The sequence below is a fragment of the Cavia porcellus genome, unplaced genomic scaffold (genome assembly GCF_034190915.1).
Source record: "Cavia porcellus strain 051 isolate PalLab524CR breed Dunkin Hartley unplaced genomic scaffold, mCavPor4.1 scaffold_9, whole genome shotgun sequence".
Classification (NCBI taxonomy): Eukaryota; Metazoa; Chordata; class Mammalia; order Rodentia; family Caviidae; genus Cavia; species Cavia porcellus.
The window spans coordinates 15,685,505-15,697,606 of record NW_026947492.1 but is presented as its reverse complement, the minus strand read 5'-3'; the positions used below and the strand labels follow the sequence as shown (position 1 = coordinate 15,697,606).

At 35.2% G+C, this 12,102-nt stretch overlaps 1 pseudogene; it reads right to left on the bottom strand.

The window, feature by feature from the left end:
* Positions 1 to 12,102, bottom strand: part of LOC100716740 (olfactory receptor 10D3-like) — a 29,829-nt pseudogene extending 17,727 nt beyond the window's left edge.

Here is a 12,102-nt window from a genome sequence, read left to right as displayed (position 1 = left end):
GTACCCTACTTGGTCATGACACAAATTTTTTGATGGTTTTTTCCTTCCTGTTTGCCAGTACCTTGTTGAGGATTTTTGCATCTGTTTTCATTGAGGAAACTGAACTATGTTTGTCTTTTCTGGTTGAATCCTTGTTTGGTTTTGGGTAGCTTCCATGAGTGACTTTGGGAGCCATCTTTCCCTTCCAACATTTCTAAAAAGCTTGATGAGTATTGCTGTTAAAAGTTCCATGAATGTTTTGGAGAATTCAGCAGGAATTCAGAATCTAAGATTTTCCTAGGTGGTAGGCTATTTATTGCTGCTTCAATATCCTTGCATGTTCTTGAATGACTGAGGATTTTCAAATCATCTTGATTCAATTTTGGTAACTTACATATATCTAACAATTTACCTATTTATTCTGAACTGTAAAACTTATTAGTAGACAGGATGGAGAATGAGTTGCTAATAATGTCTTTGATTTGGGCAGTATCCATTGAGATTTCACATTTTTTCATTCTAATTGCATCAAATTGGGCCTTTTCTCAGCTTGATTTTTGGTTATAATGAGTAAAACCACCCTTTTTATCTTTATTTTCCAGCAATTAACTAATATTTGCATTGCAATATTATTTCACTAATGTTTGCATTGCAACTTTTCCATCTTTTCTTACCATTGTTTAAAAAATACAGTAAGAAACAGGACTGAGGCAGATCCTCCAAGTTTCAGGGTGTGTAGAGTGAGATCAGTCATGACACAGAAGATAAACAATTGAACTCAAGGAAGGAATTGACAGTTTCTTTGGATGTATGAAGGTTGATTGGATGCCCTGATACAGGGAAAATTCTGAAAACTAAAATTACTATAGCCTCAAACTGACAAAGTAAGAATTTGAGTAAAGAGAAATCACCTACACTCAAATGCTGTCTAGCACTGACAGGATGGGTCAGGAGTTCCTGCAAAGGTAAGGCAACCTCTGTGAAGATGGCATGAGCCAATTGTCTGAGGAACATTCTAAAGAAAACTTACTAAGATTTATATGGATGAATAACTACAGAATCACCACCATATTATTCATTGAAGAGGCTACAGCTTGATTTGAACCACAAATAAACAAAGGAGAGAGTCAGATTAGGTATTTGGAATGTAAATCAAGTATCAGAAGAATGGCAACATGTGTTGTGTTTCATATTCTATGGGAAATATTTTTAGGAAAAGCTCTATGGTGATATATAAATTAAAATAATCAGTAATGAATATGGTGAAGTTTTAATGCCACACTGGTGCAAGAAGCATGTAACTATACAAAGATACATACATTGTTATTGCAACTTTATTCACAGACAGTGCCCTGACTCCTAAAAAACAGCAAGTTTAAAAAATTTCTTCGAAACAAAGGAGTGTAGAAGTCAGAAAATGCACTTTATTACCACATATTCTTGCATTGAACCTAAACCAAATTCATTACTGACCATGTGAATTTATACAACCGCACACATCTCCTGGGGTTCTGGTCATGGTAAGGGGAATTTAGAAATCATATAGCAAATCACAAGTTCAATAAAGTTCATGGTTTTGTTGGTGAATTATTCTAGAAGAGTATTTTTTTTATGATTTGTAATGTTCACACATTTCACTATAAATTCCTTCAAAAGTAGCTGGGGGTTTAGCTCTGGTGTAAGTGACTGCTTAGCAAACATGAGGTCATGAGTTCGATCCCTGGCACCAAAAAAAAAAAAAAAAAAAAAAAAAAAACACAAAAAAACCTTAAAAAGTGTTAAATTTGGGAATATCAAATTTATTAAAATAATTGACATGAGAACTACCACCGCTGGGGACCGGAAGGTGAGCGTCCAGCGGAGCAGAGGCCGGCCCTGCTGCCACCTATCCTGCCCAGGACCCATACCGCCACCGCTGGGGACTGGAAGGTGCGCATCCAGCTGAGCAGAGGCCAGCCCTGCTGCCACCTCTCCCGCCCAGGGCCCAACTACCACCTCTGGGGACTGGAAGGTGTGCATCCAGCTGAGCGGAGGCGACTCCGGTCCGGCCCTGAAACTGTGCAAAAGGAAGCTTTGGGTCTACCTGAGAGGAGCCTGGCAAGCCTCTTTTAATCCAGGGGCTCCGCTGCCCAAGGAGGGAGCTACTACAAGAGGAGTCCCAAGAGCCCAGGACATAAGAGTCAATTTACAACACAACGAGGGGAAACTCTGAAACAACACTTGAAACACAGTAATATAGGAAAATGACAAAACGAAAGACCAAAATGCAATCTCAAACACCCAGCCCATTCCCCCAAGAAAGCCTAGGAGCCATGTACATAGAAGAAAATACATGTCATATACCTGAAATACCTGAAACAATAGTAACAGAAATAAAGAAGCAGCTCCGGGAAGCTTTGAAGGAATTCAAACTAGAAATATTATATCAGGTGAAAGAAGAAATAATAAAAGAAATGAAGGAGATGCTGAACATATCTAAAGAAGACACAGCTAAAAAACTGGAGGAACTAAACAAAAGGATAGAATCTCTGGATGAACAATATAAGAAACAAACAATATGTAAAACAGATGCAAAGAGATATACAGGAAATCAAAAGCAACATCGAAAGTTGCAAAAACTGCCTGAATGAATGCGAAGATAGAATTTCGGACCTTGAAGACAAGATTGCAGCCAGTGAACAGGAAAGGAAAGATCTTTTAAAAATAACAAGAAATCAAGAAATAACAATACAACACCTGTAAGATGACGCAAAGAAAAACAACATCAGGTTGATAGAGATAAATGGAAAAGAAGGAGACAATACAAAAGATGTCAAGAGGATATTTAGAGAAGTAATTGCTGAAAACTTCTCAAACATGAAATTGGAAACTGATATCAGGATCAATGAGGCATATAGAACTCCAAATAGCCATAACAAAAATAAAACGACACCCAGACATATAATAATCACCATTCCAGAAATCGAACAAAAGAATAGAATATTAAAAGCTGTCAGAGATAAAAGACAGATCACCTATAAAGGAAAACCTATCAGAATCAAAGCAGACTTCTCAACACAAACAATAAAGGCAAGAAGAGCATGGAGTGAAGTATTTCAGACCCTAAAGGAAAATGATTTCCAACCTAGACTGATGTACCCTGAAAAACTGTCCTTCAAAATTGGTGGAGAAATAAGATACTTCCATGACAAAGAACAGCTGAAGAAATTCATGATCACCAAGCCAATCCTGCAAAGAATACTGAAAGACAGTCTAGATACACTTAAGAAAAAACCACTTAACAAAGCAGACAATTAAATAGAACAGAAAGATAAAGATGCAACAGCAGAAATATAACATGTCACTAATAAACCAATATATAACACTTATAACCATTAACGTAAATGGTCTCAATGCACTAATTAAAAGAAATAGACTGGCAGAATGGATCAAGAAACAAAATCCAATCATATGCTGTCTACAAAAAAACCCATCTAACCCAAAAGGATACTCACAGACTGAAAGTCAAAGGATGGAAAACAATACTTCATGCAACATGAACCCAAAAAAAGTGGGGGTAGCTATTCTGTTTGCAGACAATGTGAACTTCAAACCAATAATGATCAGAAGAGACAAAGCAGGTCACTACATACTGGTCATGGGAAAATTTCAAGAGGAAGAGATAACTATCTTAAATATATATGCACCAAATTCCAAAGCACCCAGTCATATAAAACAAGTAATATCAGAAATGAAAAACCAAATTAGCAGTAACACAATTATAACAGGAGATTTTAACACACCATTGACACCAATGGACAGATCAACAGGACAGAAAATCAGCAAAGAGGTAAAAGAACTGAATCACACCTGTGAACAAATGGAACTGATAGACATATACAGAGTATTCCACCCAACAACAAAATACACATTTTTCTCAGTAGTACATGGGTCATTCTCTAAAATAGACCATATATTAACTCATAGAACATATTTAAAGAAATGCAAAAGAGTTGAAATCATCCCCTGCATGTTATCAGATCATAGCGCTATGAAATTAGTAATTAATGATAAAACATACTGAAAAAATCCCATAAACACATGGAAACTGAATAACACACTCTTGACTAGTCAGTGGGTCACAGAGGAAATTAAACAATACCTACAAACAAATGAAAACACAAATACAACTTACCGGAATCTGTGGGATGCAATGAAAGCTGTCCTCAGAGGGAAATTTATTGCACTGAGTTCCCACATCAGGAAAACAGAACAAATACAAATAAATAACTTGATGCTACACCTCAAACAGCTAGAAAAAGAAGAGCAAGTCAAGCCCAAAGCCAAAAGAAGAGAGGAAATTATAAAAATCAGAGGAGAAATCAATGCAATAGAGACTAAGAAAGCAATACAAAGAATCAAAGAGTTGATTCTTTGAAAGAATAAATAAAATTGATAAGCCCCTAGCCAACCTTATTTTAAAAAGGAAAGAAAAAGCTCAAATTCATGCAATAAGGAATGAAAAAGGTGAAATCACTACAGACCCAATAGAAATACAGAAGATCATCAACACCTATATCAAAAACCTCTACTCTCAAAGGTTAGATGACACAGAAGAAATAGACAGAATTCTAGAAGCATATGAAGTACAAGAGCTAGGTCAAGAAGAAGTAAAACTGCTGAATAACCCAATTTCTGTTCATGAAATCGAAAATGTAATTAAGTCATTACCTACAAAGAAGAGTCCAGGCCCAGATAGATTCACTGCAGAATTCTACAAGAAATACAAAGAGGACCTAATGCCGACACTCCTCAAACTCTTCAATGAAATTGAAAGGGAAGCAATCCTTCCTAAGTCATTCCTGGAAGCAAATATTACTCTAGTATGAAAACCTGAGAAAGACCCAACTGAAAAAGAGAACTACAGACCAATCTCCCTAATGAACACAGATGCAAAGATCCTCAATAAAATATTGGCAAATAGGATGCAGCAAGTCATCAAGAAGATTATACACCATGACCAAGTGGGATTCATTCCAGGTATGCAGGGATGGTTCAATATATGTAAATCAATAAGTGTAATCCACCATATCAATAGAGTCAAAAGTAAGAATCACATGATCATTTCTATAGATGCAGAAAAAACTTTTGATAAGCTACAACATTCATTTATGATAGGAACCTTACAGAAAATTGGAATAAATGGTTTTTACCTCAACATAATAAAGGCCATCTATGACAAACCAACAGCCACTATCATACTAAATGGCCAAAAATTGAAAGCCTTTATTTTAAAATCAGGCACAAGACAAGGATAAACCCTGTCACCGCTCCTATTTAATATAGTACTGGAAATACTAGCCAGAGCAATTAGACATAAAAGAAAAATAAAAGGCGTAAAGATAGGAAAAGAAGTAGTTAAATTATCACTATTTGCAGATGATATGATACTCTACATAGAAGACCCCCAAAAATCCATTGAAAGACTCCTAGATATAGTAAATAAATTCAACAATGTGGCTGGATACAAAGTCAATACTCAAAAATTGATAGCATTCTTATATACTAACAACAAAATCACAGAGAGAGAAATAAGAGAAGCCACACCCTTCACACTAGCAACCAAGAAAATGAAATATTTAGGAATTACTCTCACAAAAGAAGTGAAAGACCTGTACAGGGAAAATTATAATACATTGAAAAATGAAATTGAAGATGATCTCAGGAAATGGAAAGACATCCCTTGCTCATGGATAGGAAGAATAAATATTGTGAAAATGGCCATTCTCCCAAAACTGTTATACAGATTCAATGCAATCCCGATAAAAATACCATCAACATACCTCATAGATCTCGAGAAATCAATCCTAAAATTCATCTGGAACCAGAAGAGACCTAGAATAGCAAGGACAGTTCTAAGCAGCAAAGGCAAGGCAGGAGGCATCACAATCCCTGACTTGAAGTTATACTACAAAGCAACTGTAGTAAAATTAACATGGTACTGGAATCAAAACAGAGCCGAAGACCAATGGAATAGATTAGAAGATACAACCACAACTACAAACACACTCAACCACCTCATCTTTGATAAAGGGGCCAAACAGGTTCACTGGAAGAATGACAGTCTCTTTAATAAATGGTGTTGGAAAAACTGGCTCTCCATATGCCGAAAACTAAAACTAGACCCATGCCTGTCACCATATACTAAAATAAAATCTAAATGGATCAAAGAACTAAATACTAAAACAGAAACACTAAATCTTTTGGAAGACAAATTGGGTAAAAACCTTGAAGACATAGGGGTAGAATTCGTGAACAAGACTCAAACCGCACGGGAAATACTTCCCAGAGTCAATAACTGGGATCACATCTTATTAAAAAGTTTCTGTACATCGAAAGAAATCTCTAACATAGTGAAAAGAAAACCCACAAACTGGGAAAAAATCCTAGTGAACTGTCCCTCAGACAAAGGACTTCTGTCTAAAACATACAAAGAATTTAAAAAAATCAGATCCCCAAAATTCAAAGACCCCATCCAAAAATGGGCATCGGAGATGAATAAACAATCTTCAGATGAAGAAATACAAAGGGCAAATAAATATATGAAAAAATGTTCAGCATCACTAGTCATTAGAGAAATGCAAATTAAAACCACACTGAGATTTCATCTCACTCCTAAAAGAATGGCCAAGATCAAGAAAACCACCAACAACAAATGCTGGAGAGGCTGTGGGGAAAAAGGAACTCTCCTGCACTGTTGGTGGGAGTGTAGACTGGTGCAACCATTGTGGAGGTCAGTCTGGAGATTTCTCAGAAAGCTGGGACTGGAAGCACCATTTGACCCAGCTATTCCACTCCTAGGCATATTCCCAGAAGACCTGAAAGCATCATACCACAGTGATATATGTGCACCCATGTTTATAGCAGCACAATTTGTAATAGGCAGATCTTGGAAACAACCTAAGTGTCCATCAACTGAGGAATGGATAAAAAAGTTGTGGTATTTTTATACAATGGAGTACTACTCAGCTATAAAGAATGATCACATTGAGACATTTATAAATAAATGGACGCAGCTCAAGACAATACTTATAAGTGAAATAAATCAAACTCACCTGTATAAATACCGAATAGTTTCCCTAGTGTAAGAAACGATAAGAATACATGAAAGTACGTGGTAATCATGATTCCCAGTCACACTGGTTTGAAGCCATGTAATGTTTTCACTCATTACTTGGAATGGTTTTAATTTGGGTGTTTTTATTTTATTGTCTGTGATACTACAAATGACTATTTTGAAGAGAATAAGAGCGTAGTAGCTAGCGCTGACTTAATATCATCCTGTTTTGAAGCCCCATCAAGTTTTTGTTCATTTGTTTCCATTGGTTCTAACATGTGGTACCTTATTATATCTTAATGTATGCGATAGTATAAGCAAGTTTTTTATAGACAAAGAGATAATACAGAAATTGATGTTTGGTTTCTGCTACCTGGTTCTAAATTCCCTGCAACAATTTCATTCTCTTGAACGGTCTCACACTGTCTTGATAAATTTGATGCGATAGTATACAAAGTTAGACTCAAATATTTCAAGGAAAGAGTCACAATAGTAACTACTATTAATGTCAAGCTATCTGGGGGTGAAACACAATGATGGTTAAATTTTTCGATTCTGACCTGTGTTGTTATATTGATACGTTCTTTTTTTAAATCTCAGTCTCCCCCACTTTTTTCTTTTCTTTTTTTTAAAAATTAATTTTTTCTTAGTATCTTTTAACTAAAGGAAAATTAAAAATAGTGCGATAGATTATAGTAATTTTTTTGTTTCCCTATTAACCTGATTTGAACCCCTGTAGTGTTCTCCATATCTTGTTCTGATTTTATTATATTCTGTTTCACTTAATAGTATCAAGTTTGAGGGTATAGGCAACCATTTGGAAGGCAACCAGATATTCTATGATGCCCGTTATTATTTGACTATTATCTTCTTTGGAGTCCTGTAAGCTCTCCAATGTGGTTTTATTGGTTTTATGTACAGTTTTGCTCAATTCTTTTATACTAGCTGATATAGGCTACTCTTTTTAGGATAACAAGAGGCATAATGGTAACCATTGTTGATCACCTAGTAATCCCCCCCTTTATTTTTCTTTTATTTTTTTTCATTTTATGCTATGTCCATCCTCCTGATCTAAATGACTCTGTTTTGCTTTGTCACATTGGGTTTTTCTTTGGTCCGTCTTGTTTTGTTTTTTGTTTTTTGGCCTTTTTTTCAATCTTTTTTCTTTTCCTCTTCAAAGAAAAAGTTAAAAAAAAAACTGTGGAAGTAATGAAACTAAAATGCACGATTGTGAGTGTAAAAAAGAGAGTAAGGAAAGTGATCTCAAGGATATAACTGCAAGTTTATTTAAATGTGTAGGAAAGAGAACCACATTGCTGCGTTTTTCTTGGATTATTGAACAGAACTGCAGTCTCACTGTATTAATCTCCACTTTGTATGCTTTAATTTTGTAATCTGGACAGCTGTTTGTAAGTTGACAATGTGTGATATATTAACTAGTGAACTCTTACTGTATGTTTTTTCTCTTGAAATTCTGTGTTGCTTCTAGCCTTTTACTGTCTTGCTTCATTTGGTTTTGATTTTCTCTTTAAATTAAAAAAAGATGAAAAAAATTGACATGAAGTATATTTGTTTTATAAATAATATTATAAAGCTCAACATTAATTTATTTTCAGTGACAGAAAGAAAGCTGCTTTCTTCATCCTTAAAAGTACTATGCAATGTGGTCAACAAAAGCAAAAAGAAGCAGTGTGACTACCTAAAACCAAAATGTTTCTACAACGTAAATTGAGACTCAAAAAAAAAAAAAAAAGAAAAAAGAACCAATTAAATGGGATGAATGTATCTGCTAAGGGCTAATATCCAAGTTATATAAAGCATTCATACAACTTACAAACAACTTAAGAACAATAACAAAAAATTAACATCAAAAATAAGCAAATACTTGAATAGACTTCTTAAAGGGACAAATTGCAAACAAGTACATGAAAAGATTTTCAGCACCACTAAACAACAGGAAACTGTAGCCCAAAACCAAAATAAAATAGCTGTTTGGATATCTGTTATCAAAAGGCTAAGTGTTGATGAAGATGTGAAGGAGGGAAACTCCTGTACATGTTTGGTGTAGCAATGAAAATTGGTGTTGCCAATGGAAAAAAGTATGAAGAGTGTAATCAAAAAGGTAAAAGAATTACATATGATACAGCAATTTCAGTTCTAGTTACAAATCTAAGAAAATCCAATTAGTATGTCAAAGAGACATCTGTGTCCTCTATCCACTGTACATTTTCAAAATAGCCAAGACACATAAATGATCCAGCTCCATCAACAAATGAATAGTGAAGACAGCATGAACACCTACAAGACTGAGTACATAGTTGAAGGAATCGGGCATCACACTTAATGTCAGCAAAGTATAGAGAGGGGAAGACAAACACTGCCCAATCTCATTTCAGTCTAAAGAAAGAATCTAAAGAAAAGCCAAACTCTTGGCAAGAAAATATAATGCTAGTTGGAAGCTTAGTGTTGGGGTAAAAGAGATTTGGGTGGAAATTACAACTTGATAAAGTTCTGAAAGTTAAAAGTACAGTGTGATAATTATGGTTAATAAAATTACATTGTATATTTAACCTTTCATAAAACAGTCCACTCAAGTGTTTTCCACCATACAAAAATAATTATTGGAAGCTATAGATATGTTAATTAGGTTGATTATGTTAATTGCTTCACAATATATATGTATAACAACCAACACTGTGTAACCTCCAAATAGATGCAATTTTCATCTGTTGATGACATGTTAATAGCGGTTAGAAAAATAAATGTGTGCTATAAAAATGGCTAGAATATCACAGAAACAGCATGCAAACAACAATGCTCAGAATCTGGTTCCCTGAAAGTTTTATTTAAACATTTCATTAACAATTTACCCTGAATTAGTTATGGTTAAATCATTTTTCTTTAGCTCATTTAATTCTCACAGCACTACTTTAAGAATTCAGCTATACTTTCACATCTTTTCCAAAAGTATTTTCAAGTTACCATAAAAAGGAAACTTCTTACTTTAATATTTGCTTAAATTTTGATCATCACCAAGTTTTCAAAAATACAGAAATGCAAGGCAATTTTAATTTAGCAATTTTAATCAAGCAATTAAATTAGAAGTGTTTGGAAGGACCACTTGAAAGAAAGGAAATGATTGACAGCTTTTCCTGTAGAGGGAGACACTCAGGGAGCGGGGGAAGGTGACACTGTGTGAAACCTGCCTGGAGAAGGGCACAGTGAAGTGAATGGTTCAAGTAGCAAAAGGAGAAGGTTGCACAGCCCTTATGTTGACAAAAGAGAAAGATTTTCAAACCCTTTGCTTAAATAGGAAACACATCACACTGAGAGCTTCATGGCTTTATGTATAAAGAAAGAAGAAAAAAATTATTTTGTCCAAGGAAAATCATTTGCAGCAGTTCTATTTTCAGAAAGCATAAATTATGGTGTGAATGCCAAACCTAAGGCAATGAATATCCATCAAAGCTACCAGATAGCAAAAGAGACATTACTGGGTTGAAACATTACATTTTAGAGGACATTTCACAATTTCTTCAAACCAGATTTATTTTCCCAAGTTCTATTCTTTGACAACTTTCTACAAGAACTGTTTTCCAAAATTCAAAATCAAAACTGATATTGCACAATTTCTCAAGGCTCACGTTTGTGATATTTACCTTTATCATTTTATCAAATGTGCTGCACAATTCTGGATGGTAAATATTGGTAGAGTCCTTAGGAAAAGATGAAATATTTTCTCTCAGTTCTCTGAGATTTTAAAAATTGCATTGGTTTAAATAAGACATAAAAATATGGAGATTAATTTTCAAAATTTAGCAGAAAGCGAACTTTAAAACTAATTCTGAGATATAAAACAATCAGAAAAATTCAGCAAATAAAATCTAAGGAGTGTAATTGTCTATTTTTACTTACAACTAGGAATTAAAATGGAAAAAAGCTGTTTTATAAAACTTACCAATTCCAAGTATACTGGAATTTTGTCTAGAATAAAAAAGAAATGATGTAAGCTAGAAAATCTTTAAGACAAGCAAAATTTTAAAAATGAAGAACAAAAAATAAAACTATGAGCTGAGCTGTGAAAAAGCAAAGGAAATAAAACAGAGTCATAAAGGCCTATATGTAGAGAGTTGGAGCTACAACTCAGTGATGCAAGTGCCTGCCCAGCAAGCACAAAGTCCTGAGTTCAATTCCCAGTGTCCAAAAAAGAAAATCCATCGGGGCAAATAGCAAAATCCTACAGACAACAAATTCCCTTAATGCCACATTCGGACATGACCATGAGATGGGCTGAATGGAATGCAGACTGAAGAGCCACTTGGACTTCCACAGGAGAAAAGGGTTTGCTTTTGATGACTTAAGGAGTTTCAAATACAACCCACTGTGAGTGAGATTTGAACAATAAATGTACATGTTCTACCAAATTGTAATATAATTAGTCAACTTTACTCAGAGAGCTGCATTTTTGGGTTATTTGGAAATGTCAGAGGTCCCTTTACCAATTTAACTGCCAGCCAGTATTTCCAGTATATCGTCTAATTTTTTAATTGCCACCTACAATATTTTCACAATAAATAAACATAAGTTGTTCAAAAGAAAGAACCTAATAGACTCTGCTAGCCTTGGGTTTAACAACATCCTCTCAACTCAGTGCCAGACCCAGAGAAACAACTTCTCTCTCCAAGAGTAACTTCCATGCTCCTTTTCGTTCCAGAGATAAACCTCCCACTCCCTCTTTGCGCATGCGCCATGTCAAGCCATCTCCAATCCCAAGACTCCACAACCACCCAAGCCTCCACGCCCCCCGGCCCCAGTAAACTTTCCGTTTCCTGTTTTACACAGGCAGATGTTCCTTCGAGTCAGCGGTTAATCTGTCATTTTGCCCACCTCCTAAACTCCTCCCCCAGCCAAAACTGATAAAAGCGGTCCCACTTCTTTGTTCTTGTTGAGAGCTTATATACCTCCTGCCCGTGAAGCTCTCCTATGCCCGAATTAAAGGCCTCCTCCTTCGTCTCCTTATCTCTCAT